Source organism: Oncorhynchus mykiss, chromosome 3 (assembly GCF_013265735.2).
Source record: "Oncorhynchus mykiss isolate Arlee chromosome 3, USDA_OmykA_1.1, whole genome shotgun sequence".
NCBI lineage: Eukaryota > Metazoa > Chordata > Actinopteri > Salmoniformes > Salmonidae > Oncorhynchus > Oncorhynchus mykiss.
In genome coordinates, this window is record NC_048567.1 from 36,316,356 (window position 1) to 36,337,863 (window position 21,508).

The following is a 21,508-nucleotide window of genomic DNA, read 5'->3' on the forward strand; positions in this document are numbered from 1 at the left end:
ACATATCTGTTCTATTCATGGCAACAATTTGGGGGCGGCAGGGTAGCCTAGTGGTTAGAGCGTTGGACTAGTAACCGGAAGGTTGTGAGTTCAAACCCCCGAGCTGACAAGGTACAAATCTGTCGTTCTGCCCCTGAACAGGCAGTTAACCCACTGTTCCCAGGCCGTCATTGAAAATAAGAATTTGTTCTTAACTGACTTGCCTGGTTAAATAAAAGTAAAATAAAAATAAAAAATAAAAAAATTTTGGCTATTACAGTTGATATGACACGTTCTATATATTTGTTACATATGACATAAAGTAAGACTCATGCACACTCTTAGAAAAAGGGTTCAGACAGGTTCTGCAGTTGTCCCTGTAGGATAACCCTTTTTTGGTTCAAGGTAGAACACATTTAGTTCATATTGGTGAAAAGGTTCTACCTGATACCAAAAGGGGCTCTACCCAGCCCAAAAAGGGTTCTACCTGGAACCAAAAATGTGCTCTCCTACAGGGACAGTCGTCGAACACCTTATGGTTCTAGTTAGCCCCCCCCCCCCCTAAAAAATATATATACAAATATTTCAATCTTGACTCATCATTATCTTTAGAGTTGTCCATGCTCCATGTGTGCTCAAGTTGCTCTGAAAGCTTATGAGACCAGTTACCAGCATATTATTATGGTCTTTAGTGATGATAAAAATGTGAAAATATTGAATTAAACATCGCTCACATTGAAACAAAGAATACTGTATTTTAACAGTCAGCTGTAATGCGTTATTTCATTTAGGAACATCAATGCTTTTAGATTACGAAAACAGTTAAAACAGTGCGCTTGGACCATTTTCCTTACAATGCTTGCTGGGTATTGAAGTATTTTTAATCCAAGGCAGATTCGATTTGCGACTACCACACATAGTAGGCCATTGAGATGCTCTTGGCTGCGGTTTTACACAAGAACTACTACTACCGAAATGCCCTCCAGGTTGTTTCCGGTCATTCCGGTAAAAAAAAAAGTTTCGATGGGGGACTGGGAAAAAGTGTTTGGTGAGGAAATGGCTGAGTAGCCTAGCTATATTCTAGCTATATTAAATCGACTATAACCGATTTCCAAACAAGAGGAGGGCAATTCATGAGTCAGGAGAGAAGGTATGAAGTAGGTATGAAGTAACATGGTATATAAACAGAGATGGAATAATTCCCTGCAAAACACAATGAACGTGTTTTTAACTTGGCAATCACTGAGACAATTCCATTGCCATTGAAAATATAGATTTGTAATAACTTTTTCACAAATGACATTTTTTATTAGTATTTATTTTGTTTTTACCGGTTAAATCAGTGATTGTGTATTTTCCACCTTGGCTTGATCTCCATAGATTGCTCTGTTGGCGTTCAAGCACAATGGATGCGCGTGATGATGCTCTCTAGATGTTATCAGTGGGATGGAGCGGTGATGTTACACTGGGTAGCAATTAGCAAGTCTCTTTCTCCTACAAAGAGGTGAGCTACAGGCTGCTGTTTGTGATTTTTAGATATGTGGTGACTATTTTTCATCCCTGTGGGTTGATTACAACTGCGTTGTCTATTCAATTCGTTTTTTTTGTTGCAAGAATGATAGGCTACAGTTGACGAAATAGCCAGTTGCTAAGTAGGTTAACCAGAACTTGTTGGCTACTTAATTAGTTTGAAAACAACCGCTATAGCTATCTATGCGGTTGGTTTTCTGAAGGTCCATCATTTGCCCACTGTTCAGCCATTAGCAACAGTTAGAAATGTTGCTGCGGCTTCCTTTGATATGCACAATAGGCTAAACTGAGTATATGAATAGGCTATGCCAACATGCGCAGTCAATCAGGAAGGCAAAGGCTAGCTTTTTCAAACAGAAATGTGCATCCTGTAACTCTAACTCCCAAAAGTTTTGGGACACTGTAAAGTCCATGGAGAATAAGAGCATCTCTTATTCCTGCTTATTCCTGCAGCCAAAGGAAGTTTAACTACTGGGTAGATGTAGTAGTAGATGTATATCAGATTATTCTGCCCTGCTGGCTTCAGTACCAGTCAGTAGAGCACAGCCACCCTCAAGATGGACACATAATTTGGCACATACTTACTAAATAATCCAACATTTGTAACATTTCTGAACACTCAGACATATTTCTTTAGCACCAATAACAACTCTGCCTCCCCCCTAATTTTATGGGAAGCTCTCCTTGCATATCTGAGGGGGCAAATCATATCCTTTAGTTCAGGTGCTCGTAAGATGTATAAGGCTCAAGTAAATTCGTTGGAGAATGAAATTAGTGATCTGGAAAATGAACACAGTGTAACATTTGACAACTCAACTCTACAAAAATTAGACTCAAAACGATTGGAATATAACACCCTGATGACCCATAAATTGGAAAATGCTCTTAGGAAAACAAAACTACTGCGAACATGGAGATAAAGCATGAAAGTTGCTTGCTTGGCAGATATGACGAGACGATGCTAGTAGAGTTATTAGCTCTATTAAGCTACCCAATAACACAGTTGTTCACAGTCCTGAGGAAATTAATCTAGTCTTTAAGGGAGTTTTATGAAACATTGTACAAGTCTGAAGGGGATGTCCCTGCCACAATGCATACGTTTTTGAACAATCTCAATGTAAAAACTTTAACTGATGAGGATAGAGAGCACTTGGAGAAAGAGATTACATCAGAGGAAATTAGGGAATCCATTTTCAACACTGCTGGGGGAAAATCACCAGGGTTAGACAGAATTGAATAGGGAATCCATCGATCCTTTTTACCCAAACTAATTGAGCCTCTTTGCAGTATGTTTAATTTTGCCATAGAGACAGAAAATCTCCCAGACACACTTGAACAGGCACTGATCACAGTTTTGTTAAAACCTGGGAAAGATCCTCTGCTTTGTGGGTCGTATAGACCAATATCTCTGAACACTTCATATAAGATTTTTGCGAAACTCATAGCTCTTATACTGGATAAGGTTCTTCCGGACTTGGTTGATATGGACCAAACAGGCTTTGTAAGAAACCGCTCATCTCCTGATAATCAGATTATTTAATATTTTGCATTATGTAGAGAATTACCTCTCTCTCACGTTGAACAAGACAGGGTTGTCCCGCTAGTTCTCTCCTTTTTTCTTTGGCTATAGAGCCACTGGCAGAAGCTTTTAGATCTCATCCATCCATCCATGGTGTTCGTATAGGTGGGTGTGAACATCTGGTCTTGCTATATGCCGATGAAATTTTGCATTACCTCACTGAACCAGAAATTTCACTCCGAGCATTAGTTGACATCCTGAAAGAATATGGTACCTTTTCAGGATATAATATAAACCTATCAAAGAGTATACTAATGCCTTTTAACAGGGCAGCTATGCAGATCCCAATCTTAACCCAGACGTTTTCTTGGAAACCACAGAAAATGACATATCTTGGATTGCAAATTCCTTCTGAAACTATTAAGACATATCAACTGAACTATACTCCACTTCTCAAAAAGGTTGGGGAAGAATTGGATAGATGGCGGGATTTACAAATTTCTCTTATTGGTCGGGTCAATTGTGTGGACAAATATAAGATAAATATATGACCAAAATTCTTGTACCCTTTTCAAACCTTGCCCTTTCCTATTCCAAAAGTTTTTTTCCAAACAACTTAATAGGAAGGTTTCTTCATTTCTGTGGAAAGGGACACCCCCCCCCCCCCCCCCCCCCCCCCCCAGAGTGAAACTCACAACTTTATGCAAACCAAACTCAGAAGGAGGACTTACTCTACCTGACTTCCAGTTGTATTGCTGGGAATTTCAGTTAAAGGCTGTGTGGGTATGGCAAGATACAACAACAAGTTCACCCTCTTGGAGACAGATAGAGGAAGAGTGTCAGACCTCTGCTCCATTGTTCCCGTGTGTCTGTACTGTCTGTGTTAGCCACCTCCAATACCTGCCCCATAAAACTGTATCTCATTATCTGATGCTGACTATTTGGGCTTGAGAGGTCTTGAAGTTAATTTGCCTGTGAAAAAGCTGTCTCAGTGCTCTTGCAGTGCTCACCACATCCTATTGGAATGCACTGCAATGGGTAATGGGCCATTATAAGCAGAGCAGGATGCTTAACCCATCAGCTGGGCAAAATGTTGTGCCATACAACGTGACCGGACATTTTGAGAAATGTACCTGACACATTGTGTGCATTGTGTGCATAACCCATTAGGGCGTCCACACACGGTTCTCAGAATGACAGAAATCACATTTAGATTATGGTAATGCATTTTAACAGAAGATGCAACTCGTAATGAAGCAGACAATAAAACATCCTTTTAAAAAATTGGCCACAATTCAATTTGCGGGAAAACCCCATTTTAAACAGTACACCTGATAGCAGAGATGAAAAGCTCTGTTAGAAACTTTGAAAGAGGGTGAATCTAAAGATACAACAACTCAGATGGCTTGCTAATATGAATGGGATTGTGGCTTTTGTTTTCTGGACAACAAAATAAAGTTGATATGAAAACCAATAGAACAGGAAAGAAATGGCATAGTGGTGGGTCCATTGGGGAAGTAAATGGAAATACATTTGCCAAAATAAAATTATTTACTATACAGAAATAAATAAAATAATTCAAAATACTTCATCAGAAAGCATGACTTAGCCTGCGGAGTCGAGCATCATTAGCCTCCTGAAAAAAATAGCTGTGGAGGTACAAGTTCGTAGGCCTGTGCCTATTTGGGCATCGTGAGTGGCAATAGGCATAGCTGACTATTGCATTGCGGCTGTCAGTGAAAAGCATCTAAAATACTTGTGAAGGTAATGTGTCTTTTTATTATCATTTAAAAGTTGAGACAAGAAGGGGAGGGGTGTGTGGCGACGATATAGGTGTCTCTCTCCAGAATGGTTTAGCTGTATCCCGCCAATTCTTCGCATTCATTGTTTTATTGATTCTCAATTTTTACATATGTCACCATTAGTAAATGTACCTTTAATCCCCGTCATTTGGTTGTCACTCTAGCTAAGGAAGAAGCTAAATGTACGAGTGATTGGGGAGGTTGTACAGTGCATTCAGGAAGAATTCAGGCCCTTTCCCTTTTTCCACATTTTGTTAAGTTATAGCCTTATTTTAAAACAGCTTAAATTGTTTTTCCTCATCAATCTACACACGATACCCCTTAATGACAAAGTGAAAACAGATTTTTAGAATAAATAACAGAAGTACCTGTTCAGACCCTTTGCTATGAGACTCTAAATTGAGCTCAGGTGCATCCTGTTTCCATTGATCATCGTTGAGATGCTTCTACAACTTGGAGTCCACCTGTGGTGAATTGATTGGACATGATTTGGAAAGGCACACACCTGTCTATACAAGGTCCCACAGTTGACTGTATGTCAGAGCAAAAACCAAGCCACGAGGTAGAAGGAATTGTCCGTAGAGCTCCGAGACAGGATTATGTCAAGGCACAGATCTGGGGAAGGGTACCAAAAAATGTCTGCAGCATTGAAGATCCCCAAGAACACAGTGGCCTCCATCATTCTTAAATGGAAGAAGTTTGGAACCACCAAGACTGTTCCTAGAGCTGGCCGCCCGGCCAAACTGAGCAATTGGGGGAGAAGGGCCTTGGTCAGGTAGGTGACCAAGAACCCGATGGTCACTCTGACAGAGCTCCAGAGTTCCTCTGTGTAGATGGTTGTCCTTCTGGAAGATTATCCCGTCTCTGCAACACTCTTCCAGGCGGAAGCCACTCCTCAGTAAAAGGCACATGACGGCTCGCTTGGAGTTTGCCAAAAGGCAACTAAAGGACTGTCAGACCATGAGAAACAAGATCTTCTGGTCTGATGAAGCCAAGATTGAACTCAATGTCGAGCGTCTCGTCTGTAGGAAACCTGGCACCATCCCTACAGTGAAGCATAGTGGTGGCAGCATCATGCTTTGGGGATGTTTTTCAGTGGCAGGGACTGGGAGATTAGTCAGGATTGAGCGAAAGATTAACAGAGCAATGTACAGAGAGATCTTTGATGAAAACCTGCTTGAGAATTTTATTTGTCACATACACATGGTTAGCAGATGTTAATGCGAGTGTAGTGAAATGCTTGTGCTTCTAGTTCCGACAATGCAGAAACGTGGTACCTTTAGGCGTTTGGACATTTTTCTCAAGGATGAACCAGATTTCTGGAGGCCTACAATTGAGAATTTGGCTGATTTCTTTTGATTTTCCCATGATGTCAAGCAAATAGGCACTGAGTTTGAAGGTAGGCCTTGAAATACATCCACAGCTACACCTCCAATTGACTCAAATATGTCAATTAGCCTATCAGAAGCTTCTAAAGCCATGACATCATTTTCTGGAATTTTCCAAGCTATTTAAAGGCACAGTCAATTTAGTGTATGTACAGTCGCGGCCAAAAGTTTTCACTGACTCAAATATAAATTTCAACAAAGTTTGCTCCTTCAGTGTCTTTTTAGATATTTTTGTCAAATGTTACTATGGAATACTGAAGTATATTTTCAAGCATTTCATAAGTGTCAAAGGCTTTTATTGACAATTACATGAAGTTGATGCAAAGAGTCAATATTTGCAATATTGACCCTTCTTTTTCAAGACCTCTGCAATCCGCCCTGGCATCATGTCAATTAACTTCTGGCCCACATCCTGACTGATGGCAGCCTGAAATGAAATGATACTAGATTACTTTAGGGAAAAAAAATTGGCGTTGACTGACCAGATCAAATGATGACATAAAGAGCCGTTGTGTTGAAACGCCTGATGTTTATTAACAGTGAGAATCGCAGAATGGTGAACTAAACGACTGAGAGTTTTGACTGTGTTTTGTACGTACAAATCATTAAAATCCAGACAGAAAATATTTACACAAGAAGCAATCTAATATCACACAGTCAAAACTCTCAGTCGTTTAGTTAAGTTCACCTTTCTGCGATTCTCACTGTTAATAAACATCAGGTGTAATCAATGCTTTGAGTTTGTCAGAATTTGTGGGGTTTTGTTTGTCCACCCGCCTCTTGAGGATTGACCACAAGTTCTCAATGGGATTAAGGTCTGGGGAGTTTCCTGGCCATGGACCCAAAATATCGACTTTTTGTTCCCCGAGCCACTTAGTTATCACTTATGCCTTATGGCAAGGTGCTGCATCATGATGGAAAATGCATTGTTTGTCACCAAACTGTTCCTGGATGGTTGGGAGAAGTTGCTCTCTGAGGATGTGTTGGTACCATTCTTTATTCATGTCTGTGTTCTTAGACAAAATTGTGAGTGAGCCCACTCCCTTGGCTGAGAAGCAAATCCACACATGAATGGTCTCAGGATGCTTTACTGTTGGCATGACACAGGACTGATGGTAGCGCTCACCTTGTCTTCTCCGGACAAGCTTTTTTTCCGGATGCCCCAAACAATCGGAAAGGGGATTCATCAGAGAAAATGACTTTACCCCAGTCCTCAGCAGACCAATCCCTGTACCTTTTGAGAATATTAGTCTCTCCATGATGTCTTTCCTGGAGAGAAGTGGTTTCTTTGCTGCCCTTCTTGACACCAGGCATCCTCCAAAAGTCTTCGCCTCACTGTGCATGCAGATGCACTCACACCTGCCTGCTGCCCTTACTGAGCAAGCTGAATCAACTTTAGGAGACGGTCCTGGTGCTTGCTGGACTTTTTTCGGTGCCCTTAAGCCTTCTTCAAAACAATTGAACCGCTCTCCTTGAAGTTCTTGATGATCCGATAAATGGTTGATTTAGGTGCAATCTTACTGGCAGCAATATCCTTGCCTGTGAAGCCCTTTTTGAGCAAAGCAATGATGACGGCACGTGTTTCCTTGCAGGTAACCATGGTTGACAGAGGAAGAACAATGATTCCAAGCACCACCCTCCTTTTGAAGCCCCCAGTCTGTTATTCGAACTCAATCAGCATGACAGAGTGATCTCCAGCCTTGTCCTCGTCAACACTCACACCTGTGTTTAACGAGAGAATCACTGACATGTCAGCTGGTCCTTTTGTGGCAGGGCTGAAATGCAGTGGAAATGTTTTGGGGATTCAGTTCATTTGCATGGCAAAAAGGGACTTGGAATTAATTGCAATTCATCTGATCACTCTTCACAACATTCTGGAGTATATGCAAATGTCCATCATACAAACTGAGGCAGACTTTGTGAAAATTTATATTTGTGTCATTCAACTTTTGGCCACGACTGTACACTTCTGACCCACTGGAATTGTGATACAGTGAATTATAAGTGAAATAATCTGTCTGTAAACAATTGTTGGGGAAATTACTTGTGTCATGTGCAAAGTATATGTCCTAACCGACTTGCCAAAACTATAGTTTGTAAACAAGATATTTGTGGAGTGGTTGAAAAACGAGTTTTAATGACTCTAACCTAAGCGTATGTAAACTTCTGACTTCAACTGTATCCTCTCTGGATCTAGTAGATATCTGGATATTTTAAATCCCCAGTCAATTAGATATACTTGGTGAGGAAGGGAAAAGGCAAGACTAATTTATTATTTTTTATTTTATTTCCTTTTCACTCACTTCTAAGGTATCAAACTGTTATTGCAGAACGTTTACTTTCAAACCACTGTTATTACAATCCAACTTGTCAGTGAGGAATTCCCAAGAGGTCCAGGGTTTTGGAAGTTTTTTAACTTATTTTTTTGTTTTTTTGTTACATCATTTAATCGTGATACAGGCTCAGCCATCAAATGCACTTTGTGGACATGTGATTAAACATGCCTCTTGGAGAAAGAAAAGGTTTTTGTCAAGGAAAAGCTTTTTAACAGAGGAAATCATTGCTCTATACCAGTGGTTCCCAAAAGTTTTGTCCCGTACACCTTCAAACATTCTACCTCGAGCTGCGTACCCTTCTAGCACCAGGGTCAGCTCACTCTCAAATGTTTTTGCCATCATTGTAAGCCTGCCACACACACACACTATACGATACATTTATTAAACATAAGAAGGAGTGTGAGTTTGTCACAACCCGGCTTGTGGGAAGTGACAATGAGCTCTTACACTGCGTGCACAACTGCAAGTGAGTATTCTGATATTATCATTATTTCTATGCACATTTTCCAACTCCAAATCATATAAACTTGAATGCTTATTGGATTTCATCATTTTCAGGTGATATGTATTTGTGAAATGAGGGAGAGTGTGGCGAAAGTGAATAACACCTTTATATCAAGGTGTGCTGCCATCCTGTTAGAAGGTAACAGATTATTTTATTACAATGGTTAAAATGTATTTTCATTGTGTTCCATGGTGTTATTCGCCCCCTAGTGGAGCTTTCTGGTACTTAAAGACTACGCAAACAGGAAGTAGAGAATTTGTTCTGCACGCATAGAAGCAGCTAAAAACAACGCTACAGCGTTGAACGGTGCAGGTCTTTCAGTGTAGTTATTTCTTGTCACGCTTCAGCCTTGGAAAATATTTGTTTGTTAAGTTCAATTCAAGCATTTAGCTAATGGTGATAATCTTGTTATTGATAGAGTTGCTTACATATCAATGTTGGTTGGTTGCATTTACTCACACAAATTGCAATGCCTTTCATGTATGTCGTTAGCTGTATTTCTTTGCTCATGCTCATGCATACGAATTGTAAAATATACTGGAGTTTTGTTACTGTTTCTAGTGTAATATGCTTTGTTATTCTACATAGATGGTTGTACATTATTACTGTAATGAAAGGAGTAAGCCAATTACCATATGAGTAACAATTAGCTATATGGTTTGGCATCATGCCAGATGCATGGTACCTTAGCACGTGCTTTGTATTTATGCAACTTCAAATGTATAATGTACAGCTATAGTATGTCGGTGTGAATTGAATACTAAAGTATATTCTTTTCTGTATTTTGCAGTTTCACAACATAAACGTTTTCAATGTATTAATTCAAGAAAAGTCACGCCTTGTGAGTTTTATTGAAGACTTAGTTGTTAGCTATCTGTCTAGTTTTGCATGAGAACGCAACTCAAGGGCAAAATAGTGAAAAAACAGCACAGTGGGCTCAAGCTCAAGAATAACCATACACGGTGGTTTTGTTTCTACGTTCAACAGCCAACAAAGCCTCTGTTCCTAGGGAAGACCAGCAGTCTACGGTACAACAAGCAGAGCCAAGAGTTCGACAGAGAGAGATGGAGGAGCCTCTTCAGCACATTGGGACCAAGTCTCAATCTACAAGATCAAGGTCATCAAAACAGTCAAGCAGATCCTCAACGGCGAGTTCTGCAGCAGCGCGTGCACAAGCCTCCTATGCTGAGAAGGAATCTTCTATGGTGAAACAAAAGGCAGAAATAGAGGCCAGCTTTTTTAAGCAAAAAAGCTGACCTCGAGGCAAGTTTATATGTTCTCCAATTTGAGAGAACAGCTGCTGCTGCATTGGCTGAAGCTGCAGCCTTTGAAGAAACCGTAGAATCAGAACGCAGAGAGCTTCGCAAAGAACTAGACACAGGGACACAGCCCTTAAGTCCAGTCCAACGTACATGTGAGTATGTGCAACAACATGCTAGGCCCTACTTTGCTGAACTTCCATTTGAAGTGGAGAAACGAGCTTCGTGTTGACCCAGCTACATTCCATAATCCAGAAAGTAGCAAACAGAATATGAGCAGAGACTCTCCGTTCAAAAGAAATGAACAGAAGCATGGTGGAAATGGAAAGCAAGCCCACTTCCAGTCACACACAAAGCTTCCCTGAGTCACAAGTGGCACCAGACCTCATCAAGTATCTCCTACGCCGTGAGACTCCTGAAGTTTGATGATCGCCCTGAAAATTATTGGGCATGGAAAGCATCCTTTCTCAATGCGACCAGAGACTTGAATTTATCAGCCAGGGAAGAGTTAGATCTAATTACCAAGTGGCTATGGGCAGAGTCGTCTGAGCAAGCAAACAGAATTAGATCTGTCCATATTTTCAACGCAACAGCAGGACTTAACATGGTCTGGCAACGACTAGAAGAGTGCTATGGTACACCCGAAGTGATCGAGGATGCACTGTTGAAGAAAATTGATGATTTTCCAAAACTGGCTAACAAAGACAATCACAAACAAAGAGAACTAGGTTACATTCTTCTCAAACTGGAGTGTGCTAAAGTAGAAGGGTACCTTCCAGGCCTCGCTTATCTGGACACATCTCGGGGGGTAAACCCTATAGTAGAGAAACTTCCATTCAGTTTACAAGAAAATGGATTGCACATGGATCCAAATACAAGGAGGACTATCGGGTAGCATTCCCACCATTCTCGTTCTTCTCGAGATTCATCAGGAACCTAGGCGAAAATTAGAAATGACCCCAGTTTCACCGTCTACACCTCAACTAACCAGGTGTCTATGAAAAGTGAGAAACCTGCCAGGTACAGCAGCAAGACACCTGTGACTGTATACAAAACGGATGTCATCTGAGACCTCAGATCACCAAACCAAACCCAGTAAGACAAAACCTTGACCATCACTGCCCAATACATAACAAGCCTCATACTCTTAAAGTGTTGTGGGTTTAGATACAAAACTCTAGATGAGCGCAAATCATATCTCAAAGAGAATGGCATTTGTTTACAATGTTGTGGGTCAACTCAGCACAGAGCTAAAGACTGTAAGGTGTCAATCAAGTGCTCTGAGTGCGACAGCGACAGACATCTTGCTGCTCTGCATCCAGGCCCAGCCCCTTCAAATACAGACACCGCTACAGCAGAGACAGAGCATGGCAGAGAGCAAGGTGACGATGCTCTTCTGTCAGTCAACTCAGTGTACGGAGATCTGTGTTGAGGCAGTTAATCCAAGATCATGTTCAAAATTATGCCTAGTCAAAGCTTATCGGCTGGGAAAAGAGAGAAAGCTGTCAAAATGTATGTAGTGCTTGATGAACAGAGTAGCAAATCTCTTGCCAAGACAAGAGTTTTTCAATCTCTTCAACATCAATGACAACTCTACTCCATACACCATGAAGACGTGTCCTGGGGTAACAGAGACTTCAGGCAGGAGAGCCGTCAACTTCATGGTGGAGTCTATAGATGGACACATGCATCTCACTCTCCCTACTCTGATAGAGTGTGATATGATGCCAGACGATATGATGGAGAGTCCCTCCCCCGACATTGCGTATCATCATCCCCATCTGCAACCAGTTATGGACAAAATTCCAGCTGCGGACCCAGACACCCCCATCCTCCTGCTCTTAGGACGAGACATCTTAAGGGTACACAAGGTACGAGAGCAAATCAATGGGGCCCACGACACTCCTTATGCACAGCGACTCGACCTCGGGTGGGTCATCGTGGGTGAGGTCTGTCTGGGAACGGCTCACCGACCAGCCAATGTTAACGTGTTCAGGACAAACATACTTCAAAATGGTTGCACATCCTATCTGAGCCCTTGCCCTGACATCATCCAGGTAAAAGAGAACTACAACAGCGTAGCTCAGAAACACATCTCTCCCTCTACAGTGCACTCGAGAGATCCAAGCACAACTGTGAACACAGACAGCCTGGGATGTTCCGTGTTCAACAAAACACAAGACGATGATAAACCAGCACCATCAGTGGAGGACAAAGCCTTCTTGGACATTATGGACAAACAGGTTTTCCAGGATGATGGAAACAACTGGGTGGCTCCACTACCCTTTCGCCCTACTAGACGTCGCCTTCCTAAATAACAGGGAGCAGGCCATGAACCGTCTCGCATCACTTCGCAGGACTTTAGACAGAAAGCCTGACCTGAAGCGTCATTTTATTGACTTCATGCAAAAGATGCTGGATAACGACCAAGCCGAACCTTCACAGCCACTAGAGGGAGACAAAGAACGTTGGTATCTGCCCAAATTTGGTGTTTACCATCCACAAAGGCCTGAACAAATAAGAGTAGTATTTGACTCCAGTGCTAAGTGTCAAGGCGTGTAACTTAACGATGTTCCGCTCAGTGGTCCAAACTTAAACACACTCTTGGGTGTCCTAATGCGTTTCCGCAAGGATTGCATTGCACTAACGGCAGATGTGCAACAAATGTATTACTGTTTTGGTTTACGTGAGGATCACAGAGATTACTTAAGGTTTCTCTGGTATGAAGATAACAACCCAGATAGAAACATAACTGAGTACAGGATGCAGACAATGCTCCATCACATGTATCCAAGTACTCCACTGCTGGCTAGCCATTAAAGGCCTCAAAGATGCCCGAATAATGACCTGACCCCCTTCCTCACCTGACTTAAATCCTATTGAGAACTTGTGGGCCCTTCCCTCACTATAAATCTTACATTTGAGAAGACAATACATCTATTTGAACAGCATTTGGGAGGCTGTGGTTTCTGCTTCAGCGAAAGTTGATCGTGAACAGATCAAGAAACTGACAGACTCTAAGGATGTGGAAGGCTCATGGCAGTTATTGAAAAGAAGGGTGGCTTTATTGGTTTTTGAAAGGCCAAAAATTTTATTTAATTATCATTTTGTGTTATTTGTTACACTTACTCTAAAAATTGAGAATAAACAAGTGAGTTGGAATAAATTATTTTTGTAATTTAGTTGCCTAATAATGATGCACACTAATAGTTGCCTAATAATTGTGCACACTTATATATTCCCCTGAGAAAGATGAAAACTCACTTTTCCTTTGTTAAACATTCAGGTTTGAGGTTCAATAACATTTTGGATTGACTGAGAGCATTGTGTTTGTTCAACAATAAAATGAATCATGAGGAATACAGTTTGCCTAATAATTGTGCACACAGTGTATAGGACCAGGGCACAAATAATAATATAATAATAATCAATCATTTTGCTCTTTACTTAACCATCCTACTTATAAAACCTTATTTCTTCATCAAAAATGGTGAATAACTCGCCACAGGTTAATGAGAAGGGTGTGCTTGAAAGGATGCACATAACTCTGCAATGTTGGGTTATAATTGGAGAGAGTCTCGGTCTTAAATAATATTCCACACACAGTCTGTACCTGTATTTAGTTCATGCTAGTGAGGGTAATGTTGAGGTAGTGTGCGCACACCTGAGCATGCATAGAAGTACCTGGCCTGCTGCACAGGAAATGTAGGAAAGTGTTTATTTAAAAGAAAATGTATATCCATTGCGAATTATAATATTTAAACTATAGTTCCTCACAGTAAGCGGTTTGAAAAAGGTTTCAAATAATTAAGTATGTTTTCAAAATGCATACTGCCTCCAGCTCCTATTGCAGTGATGGGTGACGCACTAATAGGCTGTTGCCTGCACTTGAATGTTGAATGGGAGGCATGCTTCAATTACCAGTTTAGAATTGTTGTTTTTTTTAGCTCTTTTTAAGTGTGCAATAAAACAGTTTTAAACATGCGATTTGGATTTGTGGCGCAATGAATGGCTTATAAAAGTACATGTTTTACTCTAGCAGCAACCAGCTGATGAGCTGCAGAAGAAATCCCACTCAAAATAGGCTCTGTATGCGTGTGCGTATGATAGTTGTGTTGGATAAATAAGATGCATGATAACTAACGAATACACAGGCCAATTTAATTACACTAACCTATAGACCGATAAGCATGGCGGTGAAATTTATTTTCATCGACTGGTATTTACACCAATGAATTAAAAAGCATTATTTATCCGAGCATTTTTATCAGCTTTTCATGTATTTATTTTTACCGGCTAACGGAAACGCTGTCAGTTAATGTACTCTATTCACCCCTCATCTTAGTCCACTAGCAGGGGTGAGGGTGCGGAGACTGCGGACTCACTGGCTTTAACAGTGGAAGTGCATTTAGGCACGAGGACGGAAATATGGGATGCAGGGAGCTTGGGAGATGGCTGTGTGAAAATACTGACCATGCAAAAGGTGTGGTTTCAAGCTAGATTATGCTGATACATGACAACTGTCCAAGCCAGAGAACTTGTCTACTGTATGTACTGTAATCAGGAACTTCACTTCCACATACCACATTGAGTGGAGTCCTTACTTCTGCCTTTTGGGCAGAGGATAAAAACACATTCTCATTGTTCGTAGTGACCGAAGAACAGTGAATTTCAAAGGTCCATTTGCACTAGCTTACTGTTGAACAGTGCTCTAAACAGGTGGAGAGAAGTAAAGTTTTTCAGAGGAGAGGAGCATTTTGGGCTCCTTGGGAAAGTGGGCCATAAGTCCCTGTGGTGAGTAGTGCTATTCTGGGGTAGGCGCGGTGATGACGTGTAGCTGGCCCGGATTGAGAACAGACTCTATCTTCTGTCCGTATCCGAGAGGGGGGGCCGGGGAGCGGTGCTGATCGGAGAGATTCGCACGAGAGGGACCAGAGAGGCTGTATGTCTGCCACTGCGCACCCAGCTCCGAGACACCTTTGACCGGGGAGAGATCTGTCATAAAGGCCCTTCCAGAGCAGTGAGTATGGCACTGGGTCCACCTGCTTTAAGCTCTGGTTCTGGACAACTGCAGTGCTTGGTAATGCATATCTACTTCTAGATGTGTAGCGCTAGATGCATGTCATAGGCTGAGCTCAGTGTTGGCTTCGTGAAGCGTAGAGAACTGGGGATAACTATTTTTCCTCTACTTTATTTGCGGCTATTTGTTCCCAAAAACCCAAGCAACCCTGCAGTGAGAGGAGGTGGGCTGGGCTGCTATTTAAAGATCACATAACCAAGCCAACTGCTCCCGTTTCCGCTCGCTTTGTAATTGAATCATCGCTAGTGGAGTGCCAGCCAGTGAAGTGGTGCACTCTACAAATGATTATATAGTAGTGACTCAAGCAACAACAAGTTTGTGATTCCTCCTGACCTGTGCTTTCTGACCTGTGATGCCTGGTACTTGTTGACTGTGGAGGGGGGATAGGTGTGAGTGTGTGTGTGTGGAGAGGGGTGCAGGCAATAGCAGGACTTAAAAGTAACCTCCGAGGAAGAGTTGTTGTAGGTTTAGTCTGTGTTGGTTGTAAAGAGTTGTGGGTTTAGTCTGCGGGTCACTTCAGGTTGTTTGCTACGGCAAGAGAATCTTTCATATCAGTCGGAACTGATCAGAATGAGTTATAAGACAACCACTGACCCGGAGTTCATCAGGATCGATTCAATCGGCTACTCACCACGGTGGAAATCATTACGGTCTCTAATTAGTCAGGACTATCACCGACCAATGTGTGTGCCAGGTCTCGCACCCTCCTGCTTGACAGTCCGTGTGAGGTCAGGTGTAGTCGGACTGGAGACTGACGTGTTATACACCACTTGTCTTTGACACATATCTGGCATCGCTGTGGTGGAAGAGTGAGTGATTAAAATCTATGGACTGTCTGACTTTGACACAGTGAGACTTGTGGCGACGCTGAAAAGCATTGATTGAGCTCAGCGTTATCGCCCAGATGTGAGACTGTTAACTCAAAAGGGAAACATTTTCATCCCTTTTCCACAAGCACCATCCTGAGGGTGTGCTGTGAGTATGAGAAGGAGAGGGCGATGGAGGGAGAGAGCACAAATGACATGCAGTGATGCATTCAAAGGCTGAGAATAAATATGAGGGCATAACGAGATGTATAAGATCACACACACACACTTTTCTAAGATCGGGAAATGCTCGCCACTCTGCTCCAGATTCTGCTGTGACTCACCTAGCAGTGGTACTGGGCGAGTCAGGAGTGTGAGAAACGTCATCTTCAACCACCCTGACGTCTGCTGCCTCTGTGGTGTGTGTGTGCTTTTGCACCTTGTCCAATAATTCAGTGACTGCCTGTCATTCAATGCTAAAAGTCCAGTACATTTAGCCCAGGCTCTGAACTCAAGGAAAGGATGGGGCTTATCTGGTGTCACTGCCACTTGTTCAGTTTCATTCCTTTACCCTTTTAGCTTCCTTTTGTGGTTGAAAAGTGAAGCCTTGTTCCTACACTCATACAGCAATAGAAACTCATAAGGGGTAATGGTGCTTCTGAAAGAGAGTAATCAGTCATATTAAATGGTAGCCTGATGATGGGAAGTGTGTGTGTGAGCAGTAGAACCCTCTGCATAGCTGAGTCCTAGACAGACTATTAGCCTAGGTAATGGCTGTGTGTGACTGTGTTCATGCATTTATGATTGCAAGTGTGTCTGCCAATTCAATATGTATTGCGACTCACACAGTATTATATGTATTGCAATTCAATACTGTGATTTTATTGCAATTCGATGTTACAAACATATTGGTCTCCATGTCTGCTGCAGAGATGAGTACCATGAGAAGTTTTGATCAGTTAAATAAAAGTGCTGAAAACAAATTGGCTCCCTATAAAAAGAAAATTGAGAGCAAGTTATGACATGTCGGTGCAGGTAAAGCAAACTCACAAAAATGATTTGTCAAAATGGTACAATATATCATATAATAATATCCCAATATATAACTATCCACTACCCCCCCCCCCCCCCCCCCCAATTCAAGAAATTGAATTTATGGGTCTTTCTATAAACTAAGGTACCAGTGAGGATTTCCTACACTGGATAACTTGTTACAAAGCTGTTGATTACCGAAAGAGTCGCCTTACCTTGTATTTGTTATGGATCCCCATTAGCTGCTGCTAAGGCCCAGCAAATTAAGGCAGTTATACAATTTTAAAAACATTTACAATACATTCATTACTGAATTGACAACACACTAAGTGTGTGCCCTCAGGCCCATACTCCACTACCACATATGTGAAATCCATGAGTATATGTGTGTATGTTATCGTGTCTGTGTATGCATGTGTCTGTGCCTATGTTTGTCACTTCACAGTCCCCGCTGTTCCATAAGGTGTATTTTTACCTGCTTTTTAAATCTGATTCTACTGCTTGCATCAGTTACCTGATGTGGAATAGAGTTCCATCTAGTCATGGCTCTATGTAGTACTGTGCGCCACCCATAGTCTGTTCTGGACTTGGGGATTGTGAAGAGACCTCTGGTGGCATGTCTTGTGGGGTATGCATGGGTGTCCGAACTGTGTGCTAATATTTTAAACAGACAGCTGGGTACCTTCAGCTTCTTACAAAAACATGTAATGAGGAAGTAAATCTGTCTTCCACTTTGTGCCATGAGAATTTGACATGCATGTCATTATTGTTAGTTCGCCGTGTATTTTTAAAGGCCAGCTGTACTGCCTTGTTCTGAGCCAACTGCAATTTTCCCAAGTCCCTCTTTGTGGCATCTGACCACACGACTGAACAGTAGTCCAGGTGCGACAAAACTAGGGCCTGTAAGACCTGCCTTGTTGACAGTGTTAAGAAGGCAGTGCAGCGTCTTATCATGGACATACTTCTCCCTATCTTAGCTACTGTTGTATCAATATGTTTTGACCATGACAGTTTACAATCCAGGGTTACTCCATGCAGTTTAGTCACCTCAACTTGCTCTATTTCAATATTATGCATTACGAGATGTAGTTGCGGTTTAGGGTTTATTGAATGAGTTGTCCCATATACAATGCTTTTAGTTTTGGAAATATTTAGGACTAACTTATTCCTTGCTACCCATTCTGAAACTAACTGCATCTCTTTGTTAAGTGTTGTCGTAAGTAAACATTGAAAAAAGCCCGGGCCTAAACAGCTACCCTGGGGAATTCCTGCTTCTACCTGGATTGTTTGATGGGCTTCCATTAAAGAACACCCTCTGTGTTCTGTTAGACAAGTAACTCTAATGTCAAAAGCTGCACTGAAGTCTAACAAGTCAGCCCCCACAATCATTTAATCATTAATTTCTCTCAGCCAATCATCAGTCGTTTGTGTAAGTGCTGTGCTTGTTCAGTGTCCTTCCCTATATGTGTGCTGAAAGTCTGTTGTGAATTTGTTTACTGTGAAATAGCATTGTGGTCAAACACAGTTTTTTCCAGAAGTTTACTAAGGGTTGGTAACAGGCTGATTGGTCGGCTATTTGAGTCAGTAAGGGGGGCTTGACTATTCTTGGGAAGCGGAATGACTTTAGCTTCTCTCCCCATCCTGAGGGCGCACACTTTCTAGTAGGATTACATTACAAATGTGGCAATATTGTCAGATTGTCAGACCCCGGTGGCTTGTCGTTGTTGATAGACAACAATATTTGTTTTCACCTCTTCCACACTGACTTTACGGGAATTCAATAGTAGAATTATTTTCATAATTTGGTCAGATATGCTTGGATGTGAAGTGTCAACATTTTGATTCTCGCATGTCATCCCTAAGTTTGCTTATCTTGCAAATGAAAAAGTCATTAAAGTAGTTAGCAATATCAGTGGGTTTTGTGATAAATGAGCCATCTGATTCAATGAATGAGGGAGCCAAGTTCTCTTTTCTCCCCCAAAATTAAGATGCTCAAAAATGTTTTACTATCATTCATTATATTTATCTTTTTCATAGTATAGTTTATTTTTATTTAGCTTAGTCACATGATTTCTTAATTTGCAGTATGTTTGCCAATCAGTTGGGCTGCCAGATTTATTTGCCATACCTTTTGCCTCTCAACCATACAATTTTTAAATTCCTTATCGATCCAAGGGGATTTTTACAGTTTTTACAGTAATTTTCTTAATGGGTGTGTGCTTATTAGTAACCGGAATAAGCAATTTCATAAATGTGTCAAGTGCAGCGTCTGGTTGCACCACAGACCAGCAAATATTCTTTACATCAACATATGAATCCCTACAAAACTTATTGTATGACCTCTTATACACTATTTTAGGCACAGTCTTTGGAACCTTGATACTTAAAACCTAAACCAATAATGTAATTTATGCGGTTCTTCAATAATTTTGCATATTACTTGTTGGATGTGCAAGCTGATTTAGTTACGCCGTGATATTTTCACACCATCTGACCCAGGAAGGAATTTTCAGAATGACAGTCAAGTGACTAATATCTGTTGTGATTGTGCATGCGATGCAACAAACGTGCTGGAAAAAAGGTGTTCGCAAGGAATATCCAGAATATTTTGGTTTCTCATTCATTAAGCCTGTGAAAACCGTTGTGCCTGGATCCACGTTGGATCTAATATCCCTAGCAAATTTATGTTTATCATCTGTCTGCTTGATTAACCGAGAATTTCATGTTTTCATATGTTATTGTTCCTCGGATTGGAAACCAAGTCTATCGTGCTTAATTGTATAGACTATTGCGCAACCCCACCGCTAGTCCTATTCATTATTCTATATATATATAGTGACAACAAATGACAGCCTAGTGGGCTTATTCACAATATGATCTGGTAATGAAATAACATGACATACATTTTGCTTTCCATGTTACACCTGCAATTTTAAACAATACAATTGGCCAGAAGTAGCCTACTTGAATTTGGAGCTCAAATTAAATTACATGAATAGTCGGCCTACCTTCAAAATCAGACATTTCCTGAATTTGGTGCTTGAAAAGTCCTTGTAATTATTGTAGCCAATTTATGTTCCCCTGCTCCCTTAATTGTCCGTGATTTCATTTTTGATCGGTTTTGGTGATAAATGTGGCCACTTTCGTTTGTGTGGGTGTTGGGTGTTGCGAAACTCTGGCTTCACTTGGCATTCCAGTCAAATCCATTAAAAAGGAAACAGTTTTTTGGTCACTTTCTCATTATAAAAACAGCGATGGTGAGATTAATGATACCGCTATTCATGGCTTTATTATGCGCCTCCCTCGGCCACATAGGCTACATGAAAATCACCATGCATGCATCCAATCTGTCAGGCAAGGTCCACATTATTGTCACAGATTTTAAAATATAATAATAATTAAAATGTCAATGCATTGACATGCATTATTCTTAGTGGTAATGGCATACTCTATGACATTTTTTATATATATATATTCTTTTTGGGGGGGTCAATTAGGCCCTATGTGTACGATTTATATAAAATATACAATTCTACAACATTGACGTCCTTTACAATTACAATTTAAGTGCTTGAAAAATTCCCTGAAAGTCCATGAATTTGGCTAGCCAATGTTATTATTATATTTTTCAAACTTTATTTAACCAGGTAGGCCAGTTGAACAATTTCTCATTTACAACTGTGACCTGGCCAAGATAAAGCAAAGCAGTGTGACACAAACAACACAGAGTTACACATGGGATAAACAAACGTACAGTCAATAACGCAATAGAAAAATCTATGTACAGTGTGTGCAAATGTAGTAAGGCAATAAATAGGCCGTAGTGGCAAAATAATTAGCAATTAAACACGAGTGATAGATGACCAGAAGATGAATGTGCAAGTAGAGATACTGGAGTGCAAAGGAGCAAAAAATAAATAACAATATGGGGATGAGGTAGTTGGGTGGGCTATTTACAGATGAAATTATCGGTAAGCTGCTCTGACAGCTGATGCTTAACGTTAGTGAGGGAGATATAAGACTCCAGCTTTGGTGATTTTTGCAGCCAAATGAGGAGTTGGCTTTGGGGATGACCAGTGAAATATACCTGCTGGAGCGCGTCTGTATGAACCCCGCTTAACTTCTTGCTCCTACTTGAGACGCAGATGTCTCAAGTAGACACCTGGAAATGTAAATGCGCTACGCTAAATGCTAAATGTACTCGTTAAAACTCAAACGTTCATCAAAATGCACATGCAGGGTATTGAATTAAAGCTACACTCGTTGTGAACC

General features: G+C 41.1%; 1 protein-coding gene across 8 annotated transcripts in view; it reads left to right on the forward strand.

Moving 5' to 3' along the window:
• The first annotated feature begins 957 nt into the window (after positions 1 to 957).
• The window catches only part of phactr4b (phosphatase and actin regulator 4b), a 51,004-nt gene continuing 30,453 nt past the window's right edge, over positions 958 to 21,508 (forward strand). Inside the window, exons 1-2 of one of the 8 annotated variants that reach the window (XM_036973969.1) lie at positions 958 to 1,140; positions 1,360 to 1,483. The gene's annotated coding sequence lies outside the window, so the exon portion shown is untranslated. Of the gene's footprint in view, positions 1,141 to 1,359; positions 1,484 to 15,316; positions 15,339 to 21,508 lie in introns of those variants that run through there. The other 7 variants (XM_036973970.1, XM_036973968.1, XM_036973979.1 and 4 more) reach the window with 7 other exon arrangements.